This window comes from Globicephala melas, chromosome 14 (genome assembly GCF_963455315.2).
Source record: "Globicephala melas chromosome 14, mGloMel1.2, whole genome shotgun sequence".
NCBI classification, from domain to species: Eukaryota; Metazoa; Chordata; class Mammalia; order Artiodactyla; family Delphinidae; genus Globicephala; species Globicephala melas.
Genome location: NC_083327.1, coordinates 62,582,462 through 62,589,752, shown reverse-complemented (window position 1 = coordinate 62,589,752; position 7,291 = coordinate 62,582,462).

Genomic DNA, 7,291 nt, shown 5'->3' with positions numbered 1-7,291 from the left:
ATGGAATGGGCTTGTATATAGAGTGCTGGGATTTGGGGACAGAGGAAAGATGATGAAACTGTGACCAGATGATGCTAAGAAAAGAGAAATACTAGCTATGATTTCTCAAGCACTTTCTCTGTGCCAGGCATTGTACTAATACTTTTACCCCCGTTCACTGAATCCTCACATCTGCCCTACTGAGGTGAGTATCCACATCTCACAGACAAGAAAATTGAGGCACACAGAGATATAATAACTTACTCAAATGCACAGAGTTATTAAATAATGGGGCTGGGATCTGAGCCCAGACAGCCTGGTTTACCACACTCTTAATTAACTGCAGTATTCTCTGATAAAGGGACTACATACGTGCACAATCAGGAAATGACATCTCTCTCTGGGACTCTGCTGGGGGCATGCTAAACAGTTTTACCTTCCTGAACTCCACTTTTTTTCTGTGTTTCCAGCATAACCATTCCTCTTCTTCTGATGCAGTTTTTTTTTAAATTATGCTAATATCTTCACTTAGGTCACAATTAAATTGTTCCTCGCTCTTTTGGCCTAAGACATAAGTGTTAACTTCATTGCATCTTGATTTTAATAAGCAAGCTCCTTCATAGATAGAGAACAAACTGAAGGGTTGCCAGAGGTGGGAGGTAGATGTGGGTGAAATGGGTGAAGGGTGTCAAAAGGTACAAACTTCAAACTTCCAGTTATAAAATAAGTAAGTCATGAAGATGTAATGTACAGCATGGTGACTCTAGTTAATAGCACTGTATTGTAAAAAAAAAAAAAAAGTTACAAAGGGACTTCCCTTGTAGTCCAGTGGTTAAGACTCCCAATGCACGGGGCGCAGGTTCGATCCCTGGTGGGGGAACTAAGATTCCACATCGCACTGTGCAGCCAAAAAAAAAAAAATTTAATACTGTATTGTATATTTGCAAGTTGCTAAGAGAGTAGCTCTTAAAAGTTCTTATCACAAGAAAAAAATGTTGTAATTATGTGTGATGTTAGATGTTAACTAGACATTGTGGTGATCATTTCACAATGTATACAAAGGTTGAATCGTGTTTTACAACTGAAACTAATAAAATTTTATAGGTCAATTATACCTCAGAAAAAAACCAAACAAGTTCTTATGGTCTTCTACCTGACTGCCAGCGTTCTTAAATCTGACATGAGTGACTAAGGAATGGAGCGTGGTCGAGGTGCAGAGTTTGTGGGTCTCTAGTTCAGGAGTTATAAAAGGCAAAAACAGGGGAAATGCAAGCCGATTCGGTACTTGTATCATTGAAATTTATGGCAGTGAGCATTTTTCTTGGTCAAAGATAGTCATTTCTTAGTAGTCAATAGGAAAAAACGTACTGTTGAAATTTTCTATTTTATTTTGTCTGCCACTATTTGGTGGTTGCTAGGAGACCAAGGTAAGAGTAAAAACTGGTTTCAAGATTTAGTTCAAAAATTCCTGCCTTTGTAAAGAATTTCCTGATTATTCTCCACCACTCTGAATAGAACTGACCACTCCCTGCTGTGTTCTCCCTAGAGCTGACACAGACTTCTATTACAAGACAAATAAATCTGTGATACCATTTTTAGTTTACAACTCCCCCCCTTCTCTCTTATAAAATAAGTTCCTTCAGAAAAGGAATGATAGCTTATTCTTATCTATATCACTGTGTTGGGGGATATTGAGCAAATACTAATACAGCTAACATTTATCTACTTTCCTGTCAGGCCTGGGGCTAAGCAATATTCAAAACTATCTCATTTAACCTTCACAATGATCCTATGTGGTATACATTATTCTATCTCCACTTTACAGGTAATGAAACTGAGGCACAGAGAAGCTAAGTAACTTGACCAAGACCACATGGGCTATTCAATGGTGATGAACCCGGGCAGACCAGCCTCAGAGGCTTCATACTTGACCATTGCACTGTACTGTCTCTCTCATAAAATGTCTGATGATGAACTGACTGAAGAAAAGACTGTCTTGCTCACTGCTAACCAGCAGCCTGGATTCTGTAACAAGATTAACACACTTCCACATGATAAATTTCCACGTAGATAAAATTGTTCTCTACATACTTTGGAGGACTATCTTAGTCTGTTCAGGCTGCTGTAACAGAATACCATAGACTGGGTGGCTTATCAACAACAGAAATTTATTTCTCACAGTTTTGGAGGCTGGGAAGTCCAAGACCAAAGTGTCAGCAGAATTGGTGTGGGTCCTCTTCCTGGCTCATAGACTGTCATCTTCTGGGACAAATGTGTTCTCTGGGGTTTCTCTTATAAGGGCACTAATGCCATTCATGAGGGCTCCACCTCATGACCTAATCACCCCCCAAAGGGCCCACCTCCTAATGCCATCACATTAGGAGTTAGGATTTTTAACATATGAATTGTTGGGGTTGAGGGGGACACAGACATTCAGTCTATAGCAAGTAGTAAGAAATTATCTTCTTATTTTGGTTTGATTTCTAGTCCAAAATATCATATTATGAATTCTTCTTTCACACATACTTAATGTATTTCAATTCTCTTTCTAGAGGTCTGGATGGTAGGACATATACATTCTTTGATCAAAGTATTGATCATGATAGCTTTGTGGAAAGCTTTCATTAAAGGTTAATTTAAATGAAAGAATGATATGAAGTAGAGGTCCCAAATCAAATGCCTACAGGAACCCAGAAGGTAGCATAAATAAGCAGCGTGTGAAGTGAATGAGACAGTGGGCCTGCGGTTCAACTGGGGAATGGTAGGCTGTAGAGAAAAATTTTTTGTTTTATGTGTTTATGTTTCATGCTATGATTTTCTGAGCAAATTTTACTGACATTCGGGATCTGAGCTAAAAGAACAAGACTGGATGTGAATTTATGAGTGATTGCCTAATGAGAATTCCAGAGAGATTTACCTAGAGCTTTTTGTTTTCTTTAGCGTCAAAGAGCAATGAAAGCCCCTCACGCACCCACCCCACCTCATCCCCACCCCCGCAGGACCATGCAGACGTCTTCTGTGATGTAAAGCTGGAGCCTCTAGTCTTATCTTGTATGTGGATAAATTGATTCACATCCCAAAGGGTAAGAACCCAGGATCCGTCTCCTTTGTGTCCTCAAGGAGAATTTGTTCACAAGAGGGAGCAAAAGATTTCACTTTTTCTCTGAGAAAGGGAGACATATATAAATGTGTAGGCTGACTGGGGGGAGAGTGATTTGCTCCCCTAAAGGAGACGCTGTTGCAAGCAACATGACATCGTATGGCCCAGGGATAAGAATCGGGACAGAGGGGAGACGGGATGATTATTTGCTGTAAGTAAATAATAATCTGCTCTGGGGCTCCCCTGGTGGCACAGTGGTTGGGAGTCCAGCTGCCGATGCAGGGGACATGGGTTGGTGCCCCGGTCCGGGAAGATCCCACATGCCGCGGAGCGGCTGGTACCGTGAGCCATGGCCGCTGAGCCTGCGCGTCCGGAGCCTGTGCTCCGCAGCGGGAGAGGCCACAACAGTGAGAGGCCCGCGTACCGCAAAATAAATAAATAAATAATAATAATCTGCTCTGCTCTAGAAACCCAGTATTGGTATACAGGATAATATTAATAAATATAAATATCAAAAACTTAAAAGGAATCTATACTCTACCTAGAACCAACGAAAATAAAATTATCTCTGCTGACCAAACAAAACATGTCTACAGGCTGACTTTAGTCCATGAGCGGCTAGTTTGCAGTAACTAGTATTAGGTGTGCCCTGTCTTTTGGAAAGTGGGTTGTCATATAATTTTAAAGGTACCTAAAAGACCCCTCTTTCAGAACAAAATACGTTACTCTCTCGGTTTTTGTCAAGACCTCCGATGTCATGGTTGTAAATTCATTGCTGTGCTAGTTAGAAAGTTATAATGCTAAAATATGTAGGAGTATTAACCCAAAAATGGCTTTCAAAATGCTGATATCTATAAATTAATCTGTTTATTCATCTTTACTCAGAGCCAGCTAAAAGCATCTGCCTGCAGATTACAGAACCATTTATCTAAATGTTGATCAAAGATTAAGGTGGAGAGAAACCTTAAGCTGAAGCCTTGTGACCCAGGGCAGTTCTAGGTATTCTCAAAGGAGGACTCCCAGTCGCTGAAAAGCAGCAAGAGGGCATTGGTGTGATGTGGGAAAGCACTTTGAGAGGAAGAAGCTCTGAAAGAGGAAGTGCGAAGCACTGCAGACAAGTTGCATGCCTCTTTACATTGCTTCGATCCTGCTCAGCAACAGTTTATCCAGCCCTGTGTTTTGTGTGATATTGAGAAATGTTTTCTAAAAGAACACGATAGCTGTCCTTTATGGAACTGACCACACATGGCTGGAAATTACGTTAGGTGGGTTCTTTTAGTTGCAAGGGACAGAGACCCTCTGATCAATAGGGCTTTATTTTTCCTCGTATGACAAAGAGTCCAGAGGTAGGTGATTGCAGATATTGGTTCAGCTGCTCAATGCTAACTTCAGTATCTCAGGTTTTCTATTTTTCTATTCTTCCATTTTTAGCTGTTGGTTTTTCATCCTTAATCGTGTTTCCTCATGGTTGCAAGATAGCAGCTGCAGATCCAGGCATCATGTGCCTACTTTTAAGGCAGGAAGATTAGAGAAGGGTCAAAGCCAGCAAGCTCTCTTGTTGCATCTCTCTCTCTCTCTCTCTCTCACACACACACACACACACACACACGTGCTCACAGACTTCTGCTTAGGCCCTGTTGACCGGAACTATGTCATATGACTATGCAGCTGCCATGAAGCTTGGGAAAGTGACTATTGAGCCTTTATAGACTCTATAGTGGGAAGGAAGCAAGGAGAAAGGTTATTAGCAGTCAGTCAATGAACAATGCCTGCCACAGTCATAATCTAGCATGTGGCATTGATCTTAGGCAGTGCTCCAAAACAAGCCATCTACTAGAAGACTCTGCAGTCTATGGATAACTGCCTTTGAGTCAGGGGTTTGATCTGATATGATCAGACGTCAGCATGAGAGCTCTCCTCAAAAGGGGGCTGTGTGCAGGGCAAGAACAAATAGTACTTGGTTTGGTACCAGTATGATATCCAAACATGGCTGAATTCTCATCAGTGATCAATTATAGCTTGATCGACCATAAGTTTAACTATACCTGCTACATTCCCACAAGCTTGCTTTGTTCACAAGCTTGCTTTGTCCATTCATACATTTATTCAATAAATATTAATGGAATTATAGGCACTTACCCTGGTGCAGGGGATATGGCAGTGAAGAAAATAAGGAGCTTACTTTCTAGTGGAAGAGAGAGAGAATGTATGCTCCAATAATCCTGCTCTTCTCTTTGTAATAATCACCACAATTTCAGTGCGTATGTGTTTGTGGATACATAATGGCTAAAACGTAGTTAAGTAAGGGGCAGTGTGGAGGCAAGGGTAGAGTGTGAGAAGGTAGGGGAGTATCGGCTTTAATTTATAGAACAATCAGAATTCAGAACTAAATGCTTTAGCCACAGGGGCTTCCCTGGTGGAGCAGTGGTTAAGAATCCGCCTGCCAATGCAGGGGACACAGGTTCGAGCCCTGGTCCGGGAAGATCCCACATGCTGCGAAGCAACTAAGCCCATGCGCCACAACTACTGAGCCTGTGCTCTAGAGCTTGCATGCAACAACTACTGAGCCCGCATGCCACAACTACTGAAGCCCACGTGCCTAGAGCCCGCGCTCCGCAACAAGAGAAGCCACCGCAATGAGAAGCCCACGCACCACGATGAAGAGTAGTCCCGCTCGCTGCAACTAGAGAAAGCCCGCGCACAGCAACAAAGACCCAACACAGCCAAAAATAAAAATAAAAAATAAATAAATTTATTTTAAAAAGAAAAAATAAATGCTTTAGCCACAAACTTTTCAATCTGTTTCCTTTACAGGGAAAGCGGCAGACATTTCTGCTCTAGAGAAAAAGGGAAGGAAATGCTCGGGGCCAGGAGTCAAAGTGTGGTTTGTGCTGTACACCCAGTCTCTGCTCTTATTACAACATAGTTTTAATTTCTTAAATTATTTTATTTGGCCTTTATTTAACTTCCTCTAGGCCATGTTGAACGTGGCCTACAAAACGCAGCTTTGCTCCTGAGCAGCACTACTCTTTACACTTGGCCCTGGATTTACCCACCCCATATCCCACACTGGGTTTTTTTGGATTTAAAGACTCACCAGAGGATATAGTGGGGACCAACGTATACTTGGATACTCTCTGGCCATTAGGCATTAGATGTTTACCAAGGGAACTGGCACTGTTCATTCGCCTTCTGTGTGACTATATAAGATTTATTTATTGGATTTTTAAATTATTTTACTCATCTTCCTCTTACCTCTCTGTGATTCTCCCTTCCCCCAGCTTTATTCAGGCTAATCCTCTTTTATCCTTCAGGTCCTAACGTAATTGTAACCGCCTAAAGAAAGAATTGCCTTAAAACTTAGACTAAGTTCCTGTTTATGCTCCTGTAAATCCACGACTCTCCCTGATAATAGTTATAAGTTCAGTACTTATAATAGCTTGATTAACATCTGCTTAATCCCTCAGTAGACTGTAAGCTCCATTAGGGCAGGGGCCATGTCAGTCTTGCTCAGGTCTACACCTCAGTGTGGAGCAGTGTTGGATACACACAGTGGCACTCAATAATATTTAGTGAATTAATAAATATCTTTAGTCTCCAAGCGACTAGCACAGTGCTGCCAACGGATGCTGATTGTGAAGCTCTGCCCAGGACTAGGAGATTTAGCTCCATCCTTGCCCTGCTGCTGGGAGTGCTACTGGCAGACACCCTAGGCTGCCAGTACTCGTTGGAGAATGCCTTACTTAAAGAAACAGGCAACCCCAAATCATGTCCCCTCTCTGGGTGGTTTGTATCCAATGACTAATCAATGCTGGGAGTTGAAGGTAAAGCCACTCGTGCCAATTCAAAGATACCTCTAGAAGGCCATCCTGGCTCCAAGGGGTCAGCTGAGGCCTTTGTTAGGATAGCATTATAGATCATCTTCTGCTCAATCCTGTTCCTTCCACCTCCCTTTGACAGGAATCGATCCCAAGAGCATACAAGAGCATGTCTTGCACATCAATCTCCCCCAAGAGTCTACTTCGTGGGTAATCCAACCTGTGATGTCTGCTACGAAGATATTTACTGAACTAAACTGAATGTTATATTCAATTGATTTGAATGTTATGCTCCATAAACTCCCAAACAGCAACGATCATTTCTTACTTATCCTTGTATCCTTGCAATGATTAGAAGGTGACTTTTATATAGTGAGTGCTATGATCTGAATGT